This window comes from Crocuta crocuta, unplaced genomic scaffold (assembly GCF_008692635.1).
Source record: "Crocuta crocuta isolate KB4526 unplaced genomic scaffold, BGI_CrCroc_1.0 scaffold16, whole genome shotgun sequence".
NCBI classification, from domain to species: domain Eukaryota; kingdom Metazoa; phylum Chordata; class Mammalia; order Carnivora; family Hyaenidae; genus Crocuta; species Crocuta crocuta.
In genome coordinates, this window is record NW_027531893.1 from 1,681,904 (window position 1) to 1,708,434 (window position 26,531).

General features: G+C 40.2%; 1 protein-coding gene across 5 annotated transcripts in view; it reads left to right on the forward strand.

Moving 5' to 3' along the window:
- The first annotated feature begins 13,103 nt into the window (after positions 1-13,103).
- Positions 13,104-26,531, forward strand: part of CADPS2 (calcium dependent secretion activator 2) — a 397,782-nt gene continuing 384,354 nt past the window's right edge. For all 5 annotated transcript variants that reach the window (XM_077773241.1, XM_077773245.1, XM_077773242.1 and 2 more), the window contains exon 1: positions 13,104-13,178. The gene's annotated coding sequence lies outside the window, so the exon portion shown is untranslated. The remainder of the gene's footprint in view (positions 13,179-26,531) is intronic.

Below are 26,531 nucleotides of genomic sequence, written 5' to 3' on the forward strand. Positions count from 1 at the left end.
GTCCTAAGAAGCAGAGGAATACAAGGCGATCCAAAGGACAAAGGGAAGATCTTATCAAAGCGTCAGTGAGTCAGAAGGTAGAATACAAGTACAACTATAGGAGACCCAGGGCCACTGGAATTTTAGGTAAACTGTGGATAACATTTAGCATAAGTCCATCCCAATTATTTCATAGGACATACTTATACTAAAAATTACCCTAAATACATGTTTAGTATAAGCATTTTATCATTACCCATTGCGGATCTGAAATTCAAATTTACTGGGATGTCCTATATTTGGCAGCCTTACCTAGAAGCACACTGGTAGGAAAGGAGGACATGGTGAATGCTTAGACTCAGCAGCATAGCCAAAAGTAGCCATTCAACTAAATTAGCTCTAGCAGTAGGCCTTATTTTAAGATCCCTTATTTTGTTGGTTTGAGTTACTTGAAAGCTAGCTTTGTACTTGACAGAATAAACGTCTATTTGCCTTTTAAAAAAAATGTTTGTTTTGAGAGAGGGAGAGAGTGCACACATGCTCAAGCTGGGGAGGGGTAAAGACAGTGAGGGAGAGGATGCTGAGTGCACTCTGTGCTGTCAGGGCAGAGCCCCACATGGAGCTTGATCTCATGAACCTGGAGATGACCCTGAGTCGCTATCAACAGTCCGATGCTTAACCAACTGAATCATCCAGGTGCCCCCATTTGCTTTTTCTTAGTGGGGAAATAAGTTAGTGGGTTACATAGTTTTTTTTTTTTTTTTTATTTTGTTTGACCTCACTGTGTACAAGTGTACTATCCATTTGCCTTTATCACCTACTAGCAGTAGCCTGCACATGAATTGAAAATTGCTCTTAGAATCTAAAAATTTAGGGGTGCCTGGGTGGCTCGGTGGGGGCCACTGACTTTGGCTTAAGTCACCATCTTGCGATCTGTGAGTTTGAGCCCCGCGTCGGGCTCTGTGCTGACAGGTTGGAGCCTGCAGCCTTCTTCAGATTGTGTCTCCCTCTCTCTCTCTCTGCCCCTCCCCTATTCATGCTCTGTCTCTCTCTCTCAAAATTAAATAAACATTAAAAAAATAGAATCCAAAAATTTAAAGCACATATTATATCATCCCAGTCTACATGTTCAGTTCTTTTAATGTTAATCTTGAAGAGGTTTTTTTTTGTTTTTTTTTTGTTTTTTTTTTTTTTTTTGGTTTAAATCTGATTTTTCTCAAATCCTTGAATTTACTGATAACCAGTGTTAGCCCATGAAGTTGTGGAGGTAGCATAGCATGTTTTGCTGGCTAAAATTTTGTTAGGTTAAAGACGGCAATAAGAAACCATTCTCTTTAAAGGGGTAATGTGATCTTTGCGGTAATCAACATGAGTTAACTCAAATTCTTAAAGTTGCTGCTAAGATTTCTGTTTGAGGTACAGACTAAAATTTTGTTTGTTAGGGAAATGAACCAGACATTTGAACATATTGGGCCTTATCTCTTCGCTGCAGTTTTCCAGTTGAAGCCTCCTCGTTGGAAAGGTCAGGACAGAAGAGCAGCGCTAGTTTGCCTACATAACAGTCCTTCTGTAGCTGTAGTTCTTCCTCAACCAGACCTTTGGCTTTATTCAGATATCAACCCCCCACTGTGCAGGGGTGACTGGATTCCTCTTGAATTCCCAGGGTGACTCTTGATCAGTCTGTCATGATCCTCCCCCTTCCCTTATTTCAGGAATGGATCCATGAATCCTTTCTGGATAGTAATAGGTATGGAGAAATACTACAGGCAAGAACGTGTTGATTCTGGGAAAGCTGTCTCTACCCCTTCAGAGTAAAAATAGTTTCTTTAATCTTTAGTTTTCATGATGGGAAAATGCCTCGATAGAGTTAATGTGGGTTTCTTTGGAAGCAGGGAAGCTGGAGGACACCCAGCACACGGAAGGATACGCCTAGATGTAAAAGGCCTGCACCCTTGACAACTTCATTGAGTGACTTGGTTAACTGATCTGGCACCTTCTTGTCTTGAGATCCGTGATAATAAACCCCTATTTTAATAGGCCCCTTTGAGTTGGAGCTTCTGTAACTCTGTTGAATGCACTCTAACCAAATTAAAGGAGGAAAGCAGCTGTTCTCTCACTGGAGTCTCCCCCACTGTGTGTGTCAGCGATGGGTCAGCAAAGATGGCAAACTGAAAGCTTGTTTTCTTCCCTCTCTTACAGAGAGCCATTTCTCATCCATGATGTATCTGCTTTAGAAGGAAAGCAAAAACTTCAGACATTTCTGGGGAAAGCAAATTTATATGCTGTTTTCTTTCAAAAGCCATTGTCCCCGAGCACTTATTAGCTCCTGGAAAAGGCCAGTGTGTGGCTTGGAGCTGGTCAGCTTGTTTAAGCTTTTAGACAAGTACACAGTTGTCTGCTGCGAAGTCTGTCCAAATTCTTTGTGACGAATATAAAATCACTGTTTCTTCAGCATACGGAACTTTGCCATGAAATACCAGATGGTACCAAGGCACAAAGTTCTGCCTGCCTGAGAACAGTGTTCTCTGCAAAACAGAACTACTCACACTGCTGCTCAGCAAAGAAATCCTTGGGTGTTTCTTAGGCCTCCCTGAGTCTGACCATGAACTTGGAAAACCCACGGTACTGGAATTTTAAGACTGTTCACTGCTCCTCATTCAGTTATGTCACTGCTAGTGTCTTTTGTCAATGTTTATGACAGGATACATGCACAGAAATCGTGCACGATGACCTACTCTTCAACTCTAGATTTTCTTCTGCTGTAAATGACTTTTTATCAGGAAGCATTATACTTGGTGGGAAACATAGATGACGGACATCCCTGTTTGAGGAATGTGTACCCTAGTGAGAAGAAAACCATTCTATGCAAATGATAGGGCACATATGAAGTGCACACACAGCACACAGAGGGTGGGATGACTTCATTTGAGGGGAGCAGGAGGAAGGAGATTTCTTCTTGGAGGTTTCATTTGGGTTACTTTCTAAAGGAAGAAAGGAAATCTAGGCAGGGGACTAGCCCGAGTGTGGTGAGCAAGCATGGCCAGATGATAAGGAGGGAAAGAGAAGAGCTTTGCCTCAACTTGCCAGGCTCATCAAATCCTGTGATGGCTTTGTCAGGCTCTGATGGTCTTGTATCTTGAGATTGGTATGAAGAATGATTTGCTCAAGAAGAAATTCCAAGGGTAGACAATGGCTAAGAGTGTGCTAGTCAGATGCACTTGACTCTGCCTTCGTATTATGTGAGTTGGATCTTTCTTGTCTGGATCTTAGCTTCATATTTGACATGAGGAACGTACCTCATGGGAGCTTAGAATAACCCTTGTAAAGAGGTTAGAAATATGTGTACTATGTGGTAAGTGATCAGTTAGTATTAGCGATTACTAGGTATTAATTACATGTCTGTTAAGGGTGGTCAAGGGGAAGTCCTATTGTTTCAAAAGGGCAATCCCCTTATCTCCCTTGACATGGTCTACTAGAATTAGTCGTAGGAAGACAGGACTAGAAGCTTTTGTTTATGACAGACTGCAACTTTGCAGGTGGTGAGGTGGCTGACCATGTGCTGGACTGCTTCCTGTTTTCTGCCTTTTTAACCTTGTCCGTCTCCAAGACGATTGCTTTGGGAAGCCTTACCGATCTTGTCAGATCCTCATGGAGGAGAGGGTGAATTTTCATTGCAGTAGGAACATCTCAGAACGGTTCACGAGGTTTATATACCCATAGTCATCTCTGACTTGCTTGATTGCAACAGATTGGTAAAGCTGTTCTTTATGATAATTGGCAGATTAGTCAGGGTTCTCTAGAGAAATAGAGCCCATAGCATATCTATATCTATATATCTGAGATTTGCTACAGGAGTTGGCTCACACAATTAGGAAGGCTGAGAAGTCCCACAATCTTCCCTCAGCATGCTGGAGGATCAGGAAAGCTACTATATAGAGTGAGTCCAGAGGCCCAAGCACCAGGAGCTATGATGTCCAAGAGCAGGAAAAGATGAATGTCACGGCTCAAGGAGAAGAGAGAATTCACCTTTTATCAGCTTGTTTCTATTCAGGCTCTCAATGAATTAGGTGATGCCTGCTCATATTGGTGAGGATGGCTCTCTTTATTCAGTCTACTGAGTCAAGTCCTCATCTCTTCCAGAGACACTTCCATAGACCTACCTAGAAACCATATTTTACCAGCTGTCAAGTGGGCAGAAGGTGGTGGTGGGGGAGCGGAGAATACTCACAGTTGGTTTGGATTTGGTTTTCATGAGCTTCTATTAGTTGGGACCATTAAAGGTGTCCATAGGTCCATCTCCTTCTGAATAGTGGGTGAAACTGATGCTCTCATAAAGAAGGTCCTAAAGCAGATTGTTGGAGGATAATGACCAACAAGATTTGGCAGTTTGCTCTCTTACCCAATATTCATGTTCAGGAACAAGAAAAGTCTTATTGAATAACTGCACACTTGACTGTCTTTGGTAAGATGAAACTGAAGACTTAGAGTCAAATAACAACATGCTAGTGGGATAGGCAGCATGTAGTGATAGAATAAAACTCATTGACCTGGATTCAGGATACCCAGGTTATGGTCTTGGTTCTGTGACCTAACTGGTTTTCCCCTTCAACTTTAAGGCTGTTTTCTCATCGAAAACATGACTAATAACGCCTGCGTCACTGTCTGACAGTGAAAAAACACTAGGCAAATAGTTAAGTTTTGCCTTTAGGCTCTTGTGTTCTTCTGAATCAGTTGTACCCTAAGACTTTGCCACAAGCCATATACTCTGGGTCTCGTTGCTGTGAGGTCACAGGTGTTTGGCAGGATGTAGCGTGGACTTGTTCATCTGCCTTCCATGGACATTTGACCGTCACACACATTTCTCTATACCAGTGCTGTCTGATTGAACTAAAATCAGAGCCATGTAAGTAATTTAAAAATTTCCAGTGGCCCTTTAAAAACAGATGAAGGTCATTTTAATAAATTTTTCCATAGACACAAAATGTCTTTCAGTGTATAACCAATACACAAGTATTAGTAAGATGCTTCATATTTTTTATTGTACTATTTGAAATCTTGTATGTGTTTTAGACTTTGACCACATGTCAACCTGGACCAGCCACATTTCAATTGCTTGGTGGCCAGGTGTGGTTATGTACTGGACAGCATAGCTCTGGGCAGTCTATTTTTAATGGTCCATCTGCATCTATTTTAAGATTAGTTTTTGTTTCTGGCCTTTGCAACTGTGGAAATGAAATCCCCATGTATTTCTAAAATAACAGGTTACCGTTATAAAGCATTTAATATGTTAACAAAACCTGTTAAGCAGGTTTTCCCCTATCACTGAGAACAGCCTTATTGTATGTTGCTAGCATCCCCCTTGACTAGATAAGGAATGGGAGACCTTGTTCCTTGTGTAGACAAGTGACCTGAAGAGCCTACAAATTGTAGAGGATCCTGGAAAAAAGGCAGTCTGACACCCGGAGCCTGTGCTCTTTATTACTGCCCCATTTGTCACATATAACCTTGTTAAGAAATAAGTGAATCTATCTGATGAGCTCTTGTCTGCTCCATTGTGGTAGATTGAGATAGTCTTGAGGTTTTATGATTGCATGATAAGCCAGCTTTCTTGTGGGGGTAGGTGAACATGACAATGGAAGATGTAGCTCTCCTGGTAAAGAAGTTTCATAGCAGCTGGTGTTTGTTTCTTTGTTCATTTGTTCTTTCTTAAAAAAAAATATATAGCACGTTTTTTGTGCTAAAATCGTGGTCTTGATGTGGATTTTATTCTAGCGGGGAGACTTTAATAAGCAAAAGAAAACATACAAGCTCTCTGTGACACAACAGACGGTGATAAAACCTCTTACTGGTGGGCAGGGGGGAGAGTGACTGTGAGCAAAACAGAGTTAGTTGTATGGTGATTAGAGAGAGTATAGGCTTTAGACCAAGATATGCTTTACATTCTTTCCCTGCCCCTTTATCAGATGGTGCAGTTAGGCAAAGTGCTTAACTTCTTTGAGCTTAATTTCCTCATGTATAAGATGAACACTTTATAGGAGACTAAGGAAGACTTCATGAGACTTGGGTGGAATGTATTTAGTGCAACAAGAAAATTGATTGAATTCATGGATTTAACTTTCCAGGTTCCAGTATTTACTAGCATCCCCCAACACCCCTCAATCCCGTAATGGGATGTAATTTTGCTGAGGCTTGATTTGACTTAGGAGGCCAGTGAGAATGGGGATAGAAGTAGTTCACTTAGTGGCTAAGACGAGCCTGGAGCCTGTCCATTATGCAGTGGGATTTTGCTTTCTCTACTCATCACTGTATATATTTCATTATAAAATGTTTTAAAGCAGTGTTTGTAGATTTGAGGCTTCTTAATACCCACTTTCAGTACTGTGGGACAATAGAAGTCAGTCTGGCAGATAGCTTTGTTTTTAGTCTCCATCAGGCACTTAAACCCTAGGGTTCACTGTTCATTGGGTCAAGTTTACTAGATAAAGATGTTTTTTTTTTTTGTTTTTTTGTTTTTTTTTTTATAATGTTTTATTTCTAGGAGAGAGAGAGAGAGACAGTGTGAGCAGGGGAGGGTCAGTGAGAGAGGGAGTCACAGACTCTGAAACAGGCTCCAGGCTCAGAGCTGGCAATCAGCACAGAGCCCAACGCGGGGCTCGAACCCATGAACCGCGAGATCATGACCTACGCGAAAGTCGGACGCTTAACCGACTAAGCCACCCAGGCGCCCCTAGATAAAGATGTTTTTAATATACAAAATAACATGGAAGGAATATTCTGTTTAAGAACTAAGATAACCTTACCAGGAAGGGATGTAGTAACAATATGGCATTTTCATCCTGGTTCACCCAGGTATCTCCTCGGGATTTGTGTCAGTTAGGATTTGGTTTGGTCCCGTATTGCTAGTGAACTCCAAATAAGAGAGGCTTATTTCTCTTTTATGTAAAGGAAATTGGGGGGTAGATGGTCCAGGGTTACAGTGGCTCCTCCATGTCAAAAAGGGTATCAGGCTCTTTCTATCTTCCACCATCTTTATGGGCCAACCTGAGAGTTCCTACAAACACCTCAAATTCCAGTCAGTAGAAGCGGAAAGCCAGATAAAAAGTGTTGGCTTTTCAGCTACCCTTTAGGGTTTCCTGCAAGTCACACACACTTTTGCTTACATCTCTTAGGCCTTAACTTGGAAGTACTAGATGAGGCTGTTATTTGTAGTCTTACCTAGGGGTATTCACTGTTCCAAATACCTGTGCTTACAGAAGAGGGCAAGAAAAGTTACCTGGATAGGAAACTAGTAATAGCAATGTCTTCTACAGGATTTATAACTTAAGAGGCCACGGTCCCTGTTTTTCTACTGATAGGCAGTTTGGAGAGGTTTGTGGTTTCAGAAACATGGAAGGCATTTTTGCCCTAATAGTGTTTTTGTTTTGTTTTGTTTCGTTTGGTTTTGTTTTGAGAGTGAGTGAGTGTGCACATGAGTAGGGGAGGGCAGAGGAACAGGGAGATTGAATCTCCTGCAGGCTGCATGCCCAGCTGGGAGCCTGACACTGCAGTGGATCTCAGGACCTGAGACCATGACCTGAGCCAAAACGAAGAGTGGGATGCTTATGTGACTGAACCACCCCAGGCGCCTTGCTCCAATGGTTTTATGTACATCTTTTTGACTGCCAGAATTTTGGTAGGGAGGGAAAAATGAAAATAGCATCTCTACTTTCATCTTTTTCTGTTAATATCTTTTAGTAATCTCATTAATAGGCATTAAAGCCATGCTTGTGTATTTCAGAGACCATCAGTGCCTGGAGTAAATCCTTTGATTTTCTTGAAAAATATTTGTTGGTATCTCTTAGAGGTATACCCCATGACCCAGCCTCCAAACCTGGGGGGGGGGGATACCATACCCACTAGTGACCTGCCACTTTGCTTTGGAATCTGATCACTTTTACGTGGATGTCACACAGCCCCCACCATGAGCGTGAAGTTTCTTGATGGGGGAGCACAGGCCAGGACAGGCTTTGCACAGCAGTGCTTGCTGGATTTCCGGGTTCCTGACTGAAATAAATGGCTGCTTTCCTACTGTAGTCAAGATGCTGGCCTAAGTCTTCAGTTGATCATGACTGAGAATGAAAATGCTAGAATCTAATTTGAAAATGAAGGAAAAAAACACCTAAGAAACACAAAACATATTTGAACTTTGAAAATTAAGTGTCTTTTCTGTGGCAGTTATTATGGATAAATTATCACTGGCAGCCAGAAGTCATAAAACTTAGCTCTGCTGTCAGTATTCAGAGTGTTCTGTTTATAAGCCTAATCTCTTGGCTGTATTTAGATATTTGCAAGGATATTTATGTTCTAGTTTGTGCAATTTTATATAAAAAGCTCTCTAAAAATTCCCATTGGATAATTTTTGCATCAAATTTTTCTCTGTTTGAAAAACGTTATGCATTCATGGGTAAATATACTCTTGTGAAGGCAGTATATGGACAAAACTAAAATACAGGATGAATTCTAATAAAATCAGTTGCCCCAAAGAATGTTAATCAATAGATTGTCAAATTTGGGTGAATCCCTGTAATAATAGGTCTCCTGTTTCTTAATCCTCAGCTGAAGTTTTCTTAAAATGACCCAGTTGAAGACTACAGATACCACTGTATGTTAGTGGACTTAAAACTAGGAGAGTTCTTTGGTCATTGGGTGACGGAATTAGAAATCTAACAAAATACCAACCAACTGGAATAGTAGACCAAATCTAGCAAGATGAAACCTAACTTACTGAAACACATGTAAGAATGTTTTAGAAATTTTATTTATAAGAATGATGTGAGTCAGTTGATTCGACTGCCAAGAAGAGTTCATTTTTTGTTTGAATTAAGAGTGCTTAGCATGTGGGATGCGGCCCTCCCCCTTCGGTGTTGCCCACGTTGCCTTAGGAGAATCATGCCCAGTTGACCCAGTACTTTTTAGGACAGACAACATGACTGTTGTAATGAGTTCCATTTGTATGTTAACATCTTTCAATGTGGTTTTTTCACAATTACCAGTAATGAACCTCTATTTAAAGATTAAATGTTTAATTTACAAATAAACCTTTAGGATGTTGGGGAACTGGCAGACTTTATCCTGGAAAGGCGAAGACTCAAAGAAGCCAGCTCCTGTCTTCCAGTTCCTGAATGGCTATGTTGAAAGAAAGTAACGTTTAATCTGTTTTGTCTCCGTGCTAGAACTAGGATTGTGTGAAAGCCTTAGGGGGAGGGAAGCAAGTTTCAATTCTTGAAAATTAGTGTAGGCTTCATTATGAGGCAGTGAGGGTGTGTGTTAGCTTTAATAGGCTCAGAGGAAGGCTGAGAGATGACTTCATAGGGATTTTGTGAAGTTTTTAATGCATTGATCAGAATATTAAATTTGATTGCTACAGTTTTGTTCTTACTTTTTTCTGGCCCAAATTTCCTTGAAATTCTAAACCTTGAGATGTTACTACCCCCCCCCCCCCCCAAAGTGGGACTGTCAAGTTCAAATCTTTCACTTGAAAGTAGAACTGATAAGTCAGTTCATCTGTTTTCCAGTCTCCCTGCAAGATGATGAGATCTAGACTATATGCGACGGAACACAATTGTTCTGTGCTAAAACATGTGCAGAGTTGCTCTCCTAGCTTATTTTAAGTCTAAAATAAAATTTTAGCAGAGTCCTGAGATTTTAAAATCTAAAATAAATACAGCAGTATAGGTTAAAGTCTTTTTTACTTATTTTCCATCTGTCCAGTACCCATAGCCATCCTTCCTTAGTTTCCATCTGCATGTGGAAACCTACTCACATACGTGTTCTAATTTTGCCTGTTTTCAATGGGAGTGGTGGCTTATTTTTATATCCTGTTCTATAACTAACTTCCTTCCCCCAAGATATTTTGCAGATCTTTTCATATCCATACATAAGAGAACTTTCTTCTTTTTATAGAGCAAATAGTATTACACTGTTTGGATGTAGCATTTATTAGCCCTCTACTTAATGAAAATTTAGGCTGTTAGCTTTTTTTCTGTTTTTTGCTGCCACTGAGTGGAGGGATGGGGGATGACTAGCTCCTACTGTGCTAGAAGCTAAAATTGGCCCAAATTAACCGCAGTTTACATTCAAGCCGTCCCCTGTAAGTTGCAAGCCCTCAGTAGACTCCAGAATTCCAAAATACATCAGACAGAAACTGCCAATGCGATTGTAGTCTAGGTGGGAGAGATTTCTGGTGCTTCCTACTCCACCATCTTCCCAGAATCCTTTCTCTGTCATGTAGATCTAATTTGCATGTTACTTATTATGAATGAAGTTAGGCATGCTTTCATAGCTTAAGAGTCATTTCTATGAATATATCTATTTTTCTGTTCACAAATTCTTAGTGTCTGAGATCTGTGTCTGGAAATTAGCTCTGTAAGATAGTTACATATATTCCTCCTCCTCCCCCGCCCCACTGGTCTTTTTTTCTAATGATTTTTTGCCTATGAGATTTTTGCTATGGAGAATTTGTTTAATGTTTTTTGCAATTAAATTTATGACTTGTGGATTTGCATTCATAGTTAGAAAGGTCTTTGATATGCTTGCGTTTAAAGGAATTTTTTTTCTTGTACCTCTACGTTTCTTATGTTAAAAGTTTTAACTCATTTGGACTGTAACAGTGTATGTGATGATACAATTTAATTTTTTTCTGCTTGGCTATCCACTTCAACCTCATTAATTAAACAGACCATCTTTTACTTCTGACTTGAGGTGCTAGAAAGGTATTTTATCGTACACGTTGGGAGTGTGTTTGTATCTAATTCTTGGGTTTATTCTGTAGTCTCTGTTGATGTGTAATATGATTTATTTTGATAATGCAAATAGATTTTAGGGAACTCTGCTTCCTAAACAGCTATCCCTACTGCTAGATTTTAATTTCCTTTTTCTCCTTCATATCTTTTGTGGAAATATAGACTTCTATACTAAAAAGGTACTTTATTGACTTTTCATATATCACTATAATAGTGGCAGTCATTGTAGGTCTTACATGTACCTGCAGAAATTGTTATTCATAAAAACGTTGAAGTTGGACATCTAGCCCAGGTGCCTCTGGCCCGTTTGTGAACTATACCAAGTGTTGGAGTTTCTAAGAAGACAGTTTTCTCAGCTCTTGGGTACTTGATGGGTATTCATGAATATTCCATGCCATAAACCCCCCCCAAAGAAGTAACTCATTGGTTGAATGGCAAAATAAACACTGTAAAGAAGAAAGTGCGTCTGATGAAAGAAAATTGAATGAAGTTCCCAGTTTTTGAGAGCTATTTACCTTTTTTTGGTTTGTTTTTAATCAAATGAGGGAGATGGGGCAAAGGCTCAGTAAGCTCCCTACCAGTCTCTTGTCACTGGCACACTTTTCCATGTTCATTATGTTACCTAGACACTTGGGTTGCGAGTTAAAGCCCTGGTTGGCGGTTCCTGGGCTTGGCAGCTAACGTGCTCTCGACAACTGCTGTCCTGTTTCCGTCTGGACCTTTTGTGTGAGCCGTGCTTCAAGAGCTGAAGTCGCAGACCCCACTTCCCTTTCCAGTACTTACACAGAAAAACTCCCTACTTTTATTCTCCTTATGTTATAAAATGAGAAGTGTAATAAAATGGTGATCGTTCTACATTTGAGCTTGGTTTAGCTTTCCCTAAAATGAAGTAGGTAACATTTAAAAAAAAAAAAAAAAAAAAAAAAAAAAAAAAAAAAAAAGAGTGGCATTGCTTCTTTGCTGCTCAGGGCAAGAGGTGTCTTATGCTGGGGGTACAATAGGGCTGTGTAAGACTTCTACCAGCAGCATCTTCTCTACAGACTGTCTTATTTGTTAGATTCCTGAATAAGACTCACTTTCTTTTGAAAGTGCTTATCTCTCCCGTTGGAATGGCATTTTAATAAGTCTTTTGAGCAGATTTAAACTTAGGTCACATCAGCCTTCTGTTGGAAGCCAAATCATACCAGTTTGTTTAGCCTTCCTTCCTAATCCTTTAATCATTTTATTCTTAGCATATTTCCAAATGCTTCACATCTCTCTGTAGAATCCAGAACTGGACTGAGTTCTTTAATAGTCTGATGAGGAATGAATGAAATGGAAAGATCATTTCTTTATGTTCGGATTGTGTGGGTTTTTTTTTTCTTCTGCAAGACTATGTTCTCTCAGCAAGTAAGCATTTTCAGCTGTCGCAGGACCTATTGTGTGTCACGTCTGGTGAAGTTTGTGCCCTGTAGTCCGGGCTGGCTTTAGGGGCAGTTGCCCAGGGCTCCATGCTTCGAAGGGCCCTTGCTTGGTGGAAAGTGCTGTTACTACGGTCTTGAAATCCTTCAGTTTTTAATAAGGGGCTCCTGAGTCTCCTATTGCCTTGAGCGCTACAAATTAAATAGCTAACACTGCTGGTCACTGATGACTACAGGGCATAGTTGGTAAGTCATGGTTCATGTCCCACACATCTTTAGTAATAATTAGGGCAGCCTGACCTGGGGTGAGGAAGTCTGGTTGTGAACTTGAACTCCCCTCCCTGATGTATAGCTCTTAGTTGGTATGCTTAGTAAGGCACTCTCTGTCTGCTGGTTCCCTCTCTGTTTTCTGGATTTGTCTTCCAGTCAATTCTTTATCTCCTCTCAAGCATTGAGATATGTTCATGGAATCCAAACTTCTGGCATCCAAAAGATGTTCTTTCCAGAGGATTCTTTGTCAGGGTTTCTCTGTCCTTTGCAGCTTTCCTTCCTGTTACCCTTCATCTAAGGCAGCTGTTGTTCACTCATCTCCAAGGACCCTCGTTCTCTCTGCCTGTGCGCTCAGGACAGCTGGCAATTTTGCACAACACTTCGTTTCTCATCCGTATTTTAGATTTTACCTGTTTCTACAAAGAGACCAGGGTAGTAAACACAGGAGCTCCATCTGGCATAGAAACTTGTATTGCATTGCAATGTTAGGATTCCAGAGTATGGGAAGTGAGCTGGAAAAGTTTTAAAATTGAGCCATAGTATAAGCAGTAGTTGTTAGCTTTTTTTTTTTCTTTAACATAATGCTAATTCTAGGTGTCAGATCTAACTTTTAGCTATTAAAATTTTTAAGAATTGTTACATTTCTCAGACTGGCTGATTTTTTTTTTTTTTTTTNGCCTTCCTCAATGGAGAAACTCAAATTGTGGCTGACGAAGCGTTTTGCAATGCAGTTCGGAGTTACTATGAGGTAAGGTTAAAGAGCTTTGTGTTTGATATTTTGATGCTTCTTGAAAAGACTTTTAAAAATGGCTTTCCTGTTTTAAGGAACTCACTGGTTTGATAGGAAGACTGTGAGTTTGCAACCTTCCTGAAAACATTGTCAATTTTACTTTGCAAATAAAAATTCTAATTCCACAACCTGGTCTGGAGAGATAAACAGAATTGGAAATTATTCACATCTTTTCAGGAGAAGTAAACTATTTAGAAAGTCTTCTGGCAGTGATTGATATAGCTCAGTATAGCTATCTTTCAGTCCACATGTCTAAATTATCCTTTATAATCAGGATTTCAATAGTAAATTGCTGTCTTATGCCATTTTGTTCCCTAAGCTTTATATTTAAGGCTGGTATTAATTTCAATAGGATAAATTGAATTCTCTTTTCTTCCTGGAAGAGTAATACTACAAATACCACCTTGCTTATTTGTTCTGATTTTAGTTTGTGATTCATCAGGAATTCTCTGTGGATTTCCTGTGAGCACCAGTTTTCACACATGGTCATTAACTGCTTCAGTGAGTTGCCAGTAGATGTTAAATTTAGAGAACTCCCTTTTTCTCCTAAGCATTTCAGAGTCCTTGGGGGGCGGGGGTGGGGGGGGAGGTTGGTGGATGCATTCTTTTATTGTGTAGATAGTCTAATCTTTAGCTGTAGAAGCAGAACATGCAAACATATGATAGTAGCAAAAAAGGAAAATGTAGAACATGGTTAGAACATGCCTCATGCAGGGAATATGTGCATCTAGTAGTTCAATTTTACTTTTGATTCCCTCGCCTTTGGGGATGCATCGAATAAGAAACTGCTGCGGTTGAGATCAAGGAGGTTGTTTCCTGCTTTCTCCTCTAGGGTTTTGATGGCTTCCTGTCTCACATTCAGGTCCTTCATCCCTTTTGAGTTTGTTTTTATGTATGGTGTGAGAAAGTGGTTTAGTTTCATTCTTCTGCATGTTGCTGTCCAGTTCTCCCAGCACCATCAGTCAAAGAGGCCATCTTTTTTCCATTGGATACCCTTTCCTGCTTTGTCAAAGATTAGTTGGCCATACATTTGTGGGTCCAATTCTGGATTCTCTATTCCATTGGTCTATGTGTCTGTTTTTGTGCCAATCCACTACTGTCTTGATGACAGCTTTGTAGTAGAGGCTGAAGTCTGGGATGGTGATGCCTCCCATTTTAGTTTTTTTCTTCAATATTACTTTGGCTGTTTGGGGTCTTTTGTGGTTCCATACAAATTTTAGGATAGTTCTAGTTTTGAGAAGAATGCTGGTGCAATTTTGATTGGGATTGCATTGAATGTGTAGATTGCTTTGGGTAATACTGACATTTTAACATTATTCTTTCAATCCATGAGCATGGAATGTTTTTCCATTTCATTGTGTCTTCAATTTCCTTCGTAAGTTTTCTATAGTTTTGAGCATACAGATCTCTTATAATTTTGGTTAGGTTTATTCCTAAGTATTTAATGGTTCTTGGTGCAGTTGTGAATGGGATCAGTTTCTTGACTTCACTTTCTATTGCTTCATTACTGGTGTATAAAAATGCAACCGATTTCTGTATGTTGATTTTGTATCCTGTGACTTTGCTGAATTCATGGATCACTTCTAGCAGACTTCTGGTGGTATCTGTTTGGTTTTCCACATACAGTATCATGTCATCTGTGAAAAGTGAAAGTTTGACTTCATCTTTTCCAATTTGGATGGCTTTTCAATTTGTTTGCTGTTGCTAGGACTTCCAACACTATACTAAACAACAGTGGTGAAAGTGGACATCCCTGTCATGTTACTGATCTCAGGGAGAAAGTGCTCAGTTTTTCCTAAGGGCTTTTCATAGATGGCTTTTATGATGTTGAGGTAATGTTCCTTCTATCCCAACTTTCTTGAGAGTTTTTATGAAGAAAGGATGCTGTATTTTGTCAGACGCTTTTTCTGGATCTTTTGATAGGATCATGTGGTTCTTTTCTTTTGTTAATGTGATGTATTGCATTTATTTTTGAATATTGAACCAGCCCTGTAGCCGAGGAATGAATTCCAGTCGATCATGGTGAATAATTCCTTTTATATGCTGTTGAATTTGGTTTGCTAGTTTCTTGTTGAGAACTTTTGAATCCGTATTTATCAGGAATATTGTCCTATAGCGTTTTTTTTTTTTTTGTTTTGTTTTGTTTTTGGTTGGCTCTCTGTCTGGTTTGGGAGTCAAAGTAATGCAGGCTTCATAGAATGAGTCCGGAAGTTTTTCTTCCATTTCAATTTTTTGGAAACAGTTTGAGAAGAATAGGTATTAACTCTCCTTTAAATGTTAGTAGAATTCCCCAGGGAAGCCAACTGGTCCAGGACTCTTATTTGTTGGGAGATTTTTGATAACTGATACAGTTTCTTCACTAGTTACGGGTCTGTTCAGATTTTCTATCTCTTCCCATTTGGGTTTGGTAGTGTGTGTATGTTTAGAAATTTGTCCATTTCTTCTAGGCCATCCAGTTTGTTGGTGTATAACTTTTCATAGTATTCCCTGATAATTGCTTATATTTCTAAGGGATTGGTTATAACAAATCCATTTTCATTTGTGATTTTATTTATTTGCATCCTTTTTTCTTTTTGAGAAGCTTGGCTAGAGGTTTATCAATTTTGTTTATTTAAAAATAAAAAAAACCAACTCTTAATTTCATTGATCTGTTCTACTGTTTTTGTTTTTGTTTTAATTCTATATTCTCTAATCCTTATTTTCTCTCTTCTGCATTTGGGGTGTCTTTGATGGTCTGCTTCTAGTTCCTTTAGGTATGCTGTTAGATTTTGTATTTGGGATTTTTCTACTTTCTTGGGATAGCCCTGGATTAGAATGTATTTTCCTCTTAGGACTGCTTTTGCTGCATCCCAAAGGGTTTGGATTGTTGTATTCTCATTTGTTGCCATATAGTTCTTAATTTCCTCTCTAATTGCCTGGTTAACCCATTTGTTCTTTAGTAGGATGCTCTTTAACCTCCATGCTTTTGGAGATTTTTCCATACTTTTTCTGTGGTTGATTTCAAGTTTTGTAGCATTGTGATTTGAAAGCATGCATGGTCTGATCTCAATTCTTTTATATTTACTGAAGGCTGTTTTGTGACCCAGTATGTGATCTATCTTGGAGAATGTACCATGTGCACTCAAGAAGGAAGTATATTCTGCTGTTTTGGGTTGTAGAGTTTTAAATACATCTGTCAAGTCCATCTGGTCCAGTGTATCGTTTGCGGCCATTGTTTTCTTTACTGATTCTCTGTCTCCATGATCTATCCATTGCTGTAAGTGGAGTTTTAAAGTCCCCTGCAATTACTACATTCTTATCAATAAGATTGCTTATGTTTGTGATCGTTTTATGTATTTGGGTGCTCTTGAATTTGGTGCATAGACATTTATAATTGTTCACTCTTCCTGATGGCTAGACCTTGTAATTATTATATAAAGCCCTTCTTCATCTCTTGTTACAGCCTTTAATTTAAAGTCCAGTTTCTCTGATAGAAGTATGGCTACTCCATAATTCTTTTGACTTCCAGTAGAATGATACATAGATCTTCATCCCCTCACTTTCAATCTGAAGGTGTCATCAGATCTAAAATTGGTCTCTCATAGAGAGCAGATACGTCTTTTTTTTTTTTTTAATCCATTCTGATACCCTATGTTTTTTGATTGGAGCATTTAGTCCATTTACATTCAGTGTTATTACTGAAAACTACGGGTTTAGAGTCATTGTGTTAACTGTAGGTTTCATGCTTGTGGTGATGTCTCTGGTACTTTGTGTTGCTTGCAACATTTCCCTCAGAGTTCCCCTTAGGACCTCTTCTAGGGCTGGTGTAGTGGCAATAAATTCCTTCAGTTTTTTGTTTTTTGGGGAAAACCTTTATATCTCCTTCTATTCTGGATGATAGGCTTGCTGGATAAAGGATTCTTGGCTGCGTACTTTTCCTGTTCATCTCATTGAAGATTTCCGGCTATTCCTTTCTGCCCTTCCAAGTGTCAGTAGATAGGTCTGCTACTGCCCTTATGTGTCTACCTTTGTATGTTAAGGTCTTTTTATCTCTAGCTGCATTCAGAATTCTCTTTATCCTTGTATTTTGCCAGTTTCACTATGATATGTTGTGCTGAAGATCACGTCTAGTTATGTCTGAGGAGAGTTGTCTGTGCCTCTCAGATTTCAATGTCTATTTCCTTCTCCTGGTTGGGGAAGTTCTCTGCTAGGATTTGTTCAAGTACTCCTTCAGCCCCTTTCTCTCTCTCCTTCTGGAATTCCTATGATACAGATATTGTTTCATTTGATTGCATCACTTAGTTCTTGAATTCTCCTCTTGTGATCCTGGATTTTTTTTTTTAAACTTTTTTTCTCTCAGCTTCCTCTTTTTCCATAATTTTATCTTCTAATTCACCTATTCCCTTCTACCTCTTCAGTCCATGCTGTGACCGTCTCCATTTTATTTTGCACCTTATTTATAGCATTTTTAAATTTATCCTATTTTTAAGGTCCTTGATCTTTGTACAGTAGAGTCTCTGCTGTCTTCTATGCTTTTTTCAAGCCCAGCGATTAATTTTATGACTATTATTTGAAATTCTTGTTCAGTTATGTTGCTTATATCTGTTATGATCAATTCTTTAGCTGTCCCTTCATCCTGGAATTTTTTTTGAGAAGAATTCACCCATTTTGTCATCTTGGCTAGTTTTCTGTCCCTTATGAGTTTTAAAAGCTTGTTTTGTGCTCTGAACCTGTGAGTACTGCTATATTAAAGGGGACTCACACACTGTCGAGGGCCTGGCTGTTCAGGAGGTGTTTTTTGGAGATGTTACTTGCTCTCTGTTGCTGTGACTTTGGTGATTTTATTTCCCTGCTCTTAGCGATGTTTTGGGCCCTCCACCAGGTGTGCTTTGATTTGTTCCTTGAAGTAGCCCTGGAAAGGAAAACAAACAAGTGGGAAACAAAAACACGCAAACCCACAAACAAATGAAACCAAAAACCAGAAACACAAACCAGAAACACCAGTTAGAAGTAAAGAACAGGGTAGAGGTGGTGCTGATGGAAGAGCACAACGGACCAAGAGAGAAATGACAGGGGTGGGGAAAAAAATAATAAACATTGACCAGGCAGAGAGACTAAAAGGCTTAAACCAGACAGAGAGAGAGAGAGAGAGATTGAGAAATGAAGGAAGGAGGTGGTGGGGGGAAGAAATGAAGATAAATTTACCTAGTTATAGAACGTGTATCAAGTGAATGGATTAAACATGTCTGTTTAAACAAACCAATAACCAGAGTAACCAGCCTAGAGGGAAGAGCTAGGGAGGAGAAAGGGGAGAATATATTTAAATATCAAGAACTGTCCTAGAATTGATGCAGGCAGTGCTGCAGTGCTGGTTTGGAGGAGGGGGCCTTCTGGTTCTACTGGTTCTGTTCTGCTGCAGTAGATACACCTACCAGGCGTGGGGTGGGGTGGTTTGATGTAGGCGGGTCCTGCCTCCACTGTGGCCCCTGTGGACGAGTCCTTGAGGCTTTACCTTGGTGGTGGTGGGGAGAAAAATGGTGACACCCTAGTCCCTTCCTCACGGACCAAGTGTCCCAAATCACTTCTTTCGAGCCGTCCTCACTGAGCCACGGGTGCAGAGGAGGTGGTCTTTCTTGGTCCACTGACTCCCATGTCCCCACGCTGGGCTGAGATTTAAACTCCTCCCCGCACCCCAGAATTGGGGAAACGCCTCGTGATGCTGCCAGATATGTGGTCCTGGCTGGTTTTGTCCTGTGACGCAGCACTTCAGGGGAGGGGACCCATTTCTCCTGCTGAGGACTGCACCCCTGACCTACCACTGAACCCAGAGGTGGCTCCCCTCCTCCCCAGGTGCACGAACAGGGCAGCCGGCCCCAGTCAGAAGAAAGCCTTGCAGTTAGAGTTGGGATCCTTCTCCGTCCCAGGCTGAGGTCTTTTCTCTTGTCCACATGTAGTCCTACGCTTCCCCAGCTGCTCTTCCTCTTCCTGTTGTCTCTCTGTAGAAGGGGATCTGTCCCCTCTGTGTCTATATGGCCCATTTTATCTTCCCCAGTTCGCAATCACCCGCCTATGGCCCATCGAATTTCCCAGTTTCTCCCTGGTAGGCTCAGTCTCTTTTCCCCCTAGTTTCTTGAGGTTCAATGTCCTTTGGCTTCAGCCTTTCTTTGAGAGACTCTGGAAGTACAGATCCCCCTCCTTCTCTGCCACGGTGGCTGCCTCTCTCAATAAATGTATAACTTATGGAAAAGGTGATAATGCAACTTCAATTAATAGCAAAGTTTTCCAGAGGAGTTCTTGAAACTTACATGTGGAAGCATCTCATATCAGTATCTAGTAATCCATTAGAGAAGGTAGGACTATTGAACATGTACATATTCATAGTTGATCGAGAGAATGTTGATGCTGATTCTTTTTAAAAATTTTTAATGTTTACTTTTGAGAGAGAGGCAGAGGGAGAGGGGGGAGGGGCAGAGTGAGAAGGAGACATAGGATCTGAAGCAGGCTCCAGGCTCTAAGCTATCAGTACAGAGCCCTACCTGGGACTCGAACCTATGAACCTGTGAGCTCATGACTTGAGCTGAAGATGGATGCACAACTGACTGAACCACCCAGGCACCCCTCCAATAAAGCTTTTTAGAAGTAGATTTTAAGGGGCGCCTGGGTGGCTTAGTCGGTTAAGCGTCCGACTTTCACTTAGGTCATGATCTCGCGGTTCGTGTGTTCGAGCCCCGCGTCGGGCTCTGTGCTGACTGCCAGCTCAGAGCTTGGAGCCTGTTTCAGAGTCTGTGTCTCCCTCTCTCTCTGACCCTCCCCTGCTCACGCTGTCTCTCTCTCTCCTAGAAATAGATAAAACATTAAAAAAATTAAAAAAAAAAAAAAAAAGTTGACCTCAAGGATTGGCCTGTTGTGGTGCTCCAGGCAGAGGTGACAGTGACCCACGGGCTAGAGGGAGAGCCCTGGAGATGATCAGTGGAAAGACTGGGATCTAATAGGAGGCTGGAGCTTAATCTCTGACCTTGATACTTGTCGCCCTCCGTTTTCACCTTAATGTTAAAATTGTCACATATTAAAAATACAGATATTTAATGGTTTGTTTGTGGAGACCGAGCCTTTGGATGCATTTTTAGTTTTTTTTTTTGTTTGTTTGTTTGTTTTTTGTTTTAAGAACTAACATGTACAAGCTGAGTGTTCCTTTGTCTAGGGTGGGTGCCAACTAGAAGGAGAGAGGCTGAGCAGGTCTGCATTTAAATATTTTGATGAAAATTTCTTTATCATTTTACTTTGGGATAGAAAGATTTACTTTTCCTATTCCAAGGGATGCTTGACCTGTCAGAATCTTTTAAAATGTGAAATAATGCCATGGAAAAGGCCCGTTTTTTTTTTCCACAGGGAATTGACGATTGCTGAGTAAACCAGGATTGGCAGCCTGTGTCAGGAGGGTATAAAAAAAGGTCAGCACATTCACAGATGAAATCCAGTAACCAGTAATGAGAAGTGAGGTTTTAAATTTGCATTGAGCTCTGTGGGATCACATTGCATTTGCTATTTCTGATATTAGCCGTTTTATTTCCCATCACATTTTCTTAATTGAAAATGCCATCCTTAGAATTTAAGTATTCTGTAAAAATCTGGAAAATGTGTTTTTGTGTCTGAGATCCCTATTTCTATTTAGGGAAGCTTGCTTGATGCTGCCTGTCGGTGAGTTGTGTAGACCTTCCTGCCTCCTTGATGGCATCCGTTTCATGGTGAAGAAGGGTTAGTCTATAGATTGTATGATTTTGTTGTTTGAAGGTAGCCAAGGGAGTCTTGTTTGACCATTTTCTTCCTCTTCACGTATTTTTAGAAGAAACTGTCTTTGTTTTTCAAGCTTATATAACGTATTTGCAGCAGAGGGCATGGTTAGACCTTAGATCTCTTAACTCTTAATGCTCTGGATCTACATTCTATGACAAGGATCTGTCTTTACAATGGCTATGGGTTAGTAGACCTAGTGCAGCTTTCCAGTTTGGTGGTTTGGAAATTTAATCCAAGCCAGGTAGCCACAAAGAATAGAAGCACCTGGCGCTTTCTTTGGGCTGGCATCCTCTAATCCCCAAACCCAGCATGATGGTTCTCCATTTAGGGTCACCACACAGCAAAGGTAGACCTTTGCCCTTTGCCCTCTCGGGTGCTTATATTTGAGCCACACCACAGGCATGTTCTAGTTTGGCTTGACACGATTCAGGAAGAATTTAGACCTGTGTTGGTCCAACTTTCATGTGCTGTATCAGGCACTTGGTTTTTTTCAATAAAATGCAAGTCAGCAAAACCATATCCTCCTCCTGGGAAAATGCTGTGTCAGTGCTTAGAGAATCTGACCTGTTGTACTTCTCTTTTCTGATGGATGAGCTGTTGGGTCACAGATTACCTTTTATAAGGGAAATACTTATTTTTTTTAATTTATTTTTTTTTTTAGGGAAATACTCTTAAGTGTCTTCCTTGAAGTTGAGTCTCCTTTATTTAAAATTGTCACCCTAAGGTTAACATATCTTTGAAAAACTATTGTGCTTTAATTTATCTAATCAGGCAAGTTAAATCTTACCTGGATTGTTTTTTGGTATCAAAAAGTTCTTCCTAACTTTGCAGTTAATTTCTTTGATTACCTGAAGCATTTTTCAATATCTAAAAGGTTTCAGAAGTAAGGAATCCCTTTCCCTGATGCTTTATGACCCTGAAAGCATCATGACATTTGTGGTTACTTAAATGTCACTCTCAAGTCGAATGCATTTCCTCTGCTTATCTTCTGTCAGGCTTACTCACCAGAGCTTTTTAGCATTTAACTTCTATTTTTTTAATGTTTAGTTTTTTGAGAGGGAGGGAGGGGCAGAGAGAGAGGGAGATCCAGAATCCAAAGCAGGCCTCAGGCTTTCTGAGCTGTCTGCACAGAGCCTGGCTTGATCCACGAACCCGTGAGATCATGACCTGAACCAAAGTCAGACGCTTAAATGAGCCACCCAGGCACCCCTAAATTTCTATTTTTGAGGCTTTCTTTTCACTGGTTTCAGGGCTGAGATCTTGAGAGGAATCGTATGTACCCTTGTGAGCATAGTCCCAGTGGGTGCTGGTCTCACCTTGGTATGTCTGAGTTCTTCTCTATCCTAAAAAATGGGTGGATTATGCTCTTGAAAAGTATAAGGTATTAAACGGGTTAAATATGCAAGACAGTGACTAGCTAAGATCGTAATTGATCATCTGTTTCTTTTTTTTTGTTTTTTTATTTCTGAGAGAGAGAGAGAGAGAGAGCACGAGCGCCAGTGAGAGCGCGCGTGAGGGCGTGAGCAGGGGAGGGGCGGAGAGAGAGATAGAGGGAGGGAGGGAGACGCAGAATCGGAAGCAGGCTCCAGGCTCTGAGCTAGCTGTCAGCACAGAGCCCAACGCGGGGCTCAAACCCACAAACTGTGAGATATGACCTGGCCGAAGTCAGATGTTTACTGACTGTAGCTCATATAACTTTAATCCTTTGTTAATTGTTTTCAAAGTACTTACTGAAAGGCCTGTTTTCATTTGATACTCCACAAAACACACTAAAGACCTGGTCCTTACCCTTTAACACTTTACAGTTAAAAGAAGAAAAAAACCTCAGTGTGTCAATGAAAGTACTCATAGGTACTTCTGATCTTTTCAGAAGCTCGCAGAAGATCATTCTTTTGCATACAAAGTTTGTGATGGGAGTTTGATTTAAAAGTAGTTGAGCTGGTGAAAGAAGATTTGGTGTCTTGATAAAGGATAGCTATTTGAAAAAAATTTTTCAAGCTGCTTTGCAAGTGCCTACTATTTTTAGCCAAAGGGATAATATGAAAGTTGTGTGTGTTTAATCCTGTAAACCTCAGCCGTGCGCTCTGTGTGTGTGAGGTGCTAGCAGGCACCCTCCAGGTGCTTGACTTCTGCCTTGCTCCTAAAGGACTGCCTATGCCATTAAGGGTTAAGACCGTGTCCCAGCAGTCCTAGTTGTGCTGAGAAGAACCATGAAAAATGCTAAAAGAGAAAGATGTGAGAGAGAAACTGATTAGTTGTAATTTAGAGCTCAGGATCTTTTTAAAAATAACTTTATAAATATCCATTTATTTTTGAGAGAGTGCGCACACGAGCGCTAGTGAGTGGGGGAGGGGCAGAGAAAAGGGAGACCTGGAATCCGAAGCTGGGTCCAGGCTCTGAGTTGTCAGCACAAAGCCGGACGCGGGGCTGGAACCCATGCAGGTCTGAGCCAAAGCCAGATGCTTAACTGACTTAAGTCACCTTCAGTTGAGGTTCTAAATCTGGATAGAATTCAGGGAATCTGAGCTCAGATGGAAAAACATTACACCTTGATTTTCACTAATCTGTAACTCAAATTTAGCATTTACTTATGAATGTAGAAAACAAACTGTAGTAGTACTGGCTGTATCTGCGAAATACATGTATTTTCCTATCACATATTTTATTGCCGCTTTCTTGAAATACTGCTTACATTCATGAACTGTTCTGAAACTATAGTACTTTAAATCCCTATCGTATCTTCTTATGAGTTATTAAAGATGCATATAAATTGCCTACCTCACATTGGCTTTTAAAATATTTTTTATAACTGTATTTCAGTAAAACTGCTTTTCTTTGTAATCCTGTGAATTTGTTTAAAAGCATTATCCTCAGAAGGGATTCATAGGCTTTACCAGGCTGCCAGAAAAGTTCCCATTACCAAAATGGTTAGGAATCTTAGAGGACTTATGAAGGCTTCATTACAGAGGAAATAGACTGTAAGCACAAGGGGTGAAAGCAGGCAGAGAAACTGTTTTGTCTCTGTGTTGGAATTGCAGATTTAGCACCTTCTATCTGCATGACTCCTAGCCTGAACCTCGCTAGTTCATGGTCTTCATCTGTAAAACAGTAATACTGCATCTACCTCCCAGGATTGTTGATGATTAAACCAGTTAATGAATTTAAATTGCTAAGCAGGTGTTAGATGTGAGCTAGTATTGCTAGTATTACCTGGAGCATTGCTTTCCCAAAAGTACCTGCTTTTTTTTTTTTTTTTGCCTAGTTCACTAATTCATACTATGATGTGTATTCCTTCCTAATTAAAAGCTCTTTCAGAATGAGAAGCCATGGGTTATATGCTACTGAACATAGAAACAAAGTAATCAACTTCGAGTGAAATAGCTCATCTAATAAACATTGAAAAGCTAATCAGGTACTGTCTTATACTCTGGAAATACAAAGGTGAATAAGGCAAGGTCCTTTGACCTCAAAGAATCCAGTCTATTGGGACAAACTGACACATGAGCAGTTGATTAAAATCGCCTTGGGCCATTTTACTGGCTGGGGTAGGGAGGACTGAAACCACATCACTCTTCACAAGTTCTCCCTTCTGTATGGAGGAAACCAAACAAGACTTGAATGTGCTGGCACCTGCGTCTTCGTGAAAGTTTTATGTACATAGAAGTTGACACTTAGTGGGCTTCTCATGAAGCTGTGAAAATTAAGCATGTTAACTTACCACAGTGTGTGCTCATACTGAGTTTGAAATGGTAACTTTTCAGAAGAATGTTATGAAACTGCCAATATGATTTTGATGTAACAAAAGCGCTTCCTATGGATACATCTAATAGTATTTAAAGCTTCAATAATTCTATTTGCTATCTCCCATAAGTGTTTTTGTGTGTCAGTGTTTTTTAAAGGTTTCTTTTTGAGAGAAACAGGACGAGTGGGAAAGGGGTAGAGAGAGAGAGAGAGGGAGACACAATCTGAAGACAGGCTCCAGGCTCTGAACTGTCAGCACAGAACCTTCTGCAGGCCTTGAACCCACAAACCCTGAGATTATGACCTGAGCAGATGTCAGACACTTAACCAGCTGAGCCACCCAAGTGCTCCTGTGTGTCAAAAACCTTATGAAAGTTTAGATACTGGTCAGAATCATATGTGATTCACTTTGAAGAACCTGATTGGAGGCAGATAACTTATTAGGGGCATACTAGAAGATTCCAAAGGTTCTTCATGAAAATCCTTCATCATATGTACTTTATGCTTATTTACTGTCAAGGTATATTTAAGCATATACAATTTTAACAGTATTAATACTATTTTTATGTGTTTTTTTTTTAATGTTTTATTTATTTCCAGGAGAGAGAGGGACAGCGTGAGCAGGGGAGGGTCAGAGAGAGAGGGAGTCACAGACCGAAACAGGCTCCAGGCTCTGAGCCGGCAGTCAGCACAGAGCCCGACGCGGGGCTCGAACCCACGAACCGCGAGATCATGACCTAAGCGAAAGTCGGACGCTTAACCGACTAAGCCACCCAGGCTCCCCTATTTTTATGTGTTCTTAATCTTCCAAATGTTTGACATGTCCTCTCAAATCACATTTAGAAATTAATACCTTTAAATTAATGCAATGAAATGGTGTTTCTTATCTCAGAAACAGTCTCTGCGGACTCATGAGGTCATCAGCATGGCACAACGATTTATTTCAGTTCGATCAACATTTGGACATCCATTGATCATGGGGATTTGGAGTAGCACTGTCCTCCAAAATTAGGGGAAAATTGTGAGCTATTGAATTCAAACATAATGTTTAGGAAACACTTTAGTAATTGTGGTTCTCTACTGCAAAGAACTCCTTTTTGAATAAGCTTTTTCCATTCTGAGTTGGTATGTACATGTTTTCAATGTTTAAATTGCAACAAATAGTTGCAGGGGAAAATTTTCCTTCCCCAATGGCCTTAATCTCAGTGATTTTGAAGAAGCAGTAAGTGATGATTTTCTAATGTTTTTTTTTTTTTTCAGTCACCTTGGACTATATTTAATCCTTCATATACTGCTGAGATTTTAGCTTTACTAGAGTTCTGAAAATTTCTATCTCACATAGGGGAATTTAATTCCCATCCTGGCTTGGCTTCTCCTTTTCTTATAAAATTGTATGCATGTATAGTATAGCATGGATAGGTGTTAAGTCATGATCATTATAGATGGATTATGAAGGGTCCTTCAAGAGGTAAGACATTAAATGTACTTTATCTCCATTCCATGCACATTGGGAAGAAAAATGGATACCAGCTTCGCTCCCCCTTTCTGTGCCTAGTAGTCTTGGTTTTAAAAATTGATTTCATTGTGTGCTCTAGTTATTTGCTCCAGGATAGGTGTGGTATGAATTTGGCCGCCCTGATTCCTTTTGCAACATGGAGAAAGTTAGATGCTTTGAGCAAGCTAGGGAGCAGAGAGGAAGGGCTGTGTTGGGGGACTTCCTGCTGGCTCCCCTCTAAACAGAGCTCCACACCTCCATCAGGCTGGCCTGTATTCACTCCCTTGTCTTTTCTTCCTTTT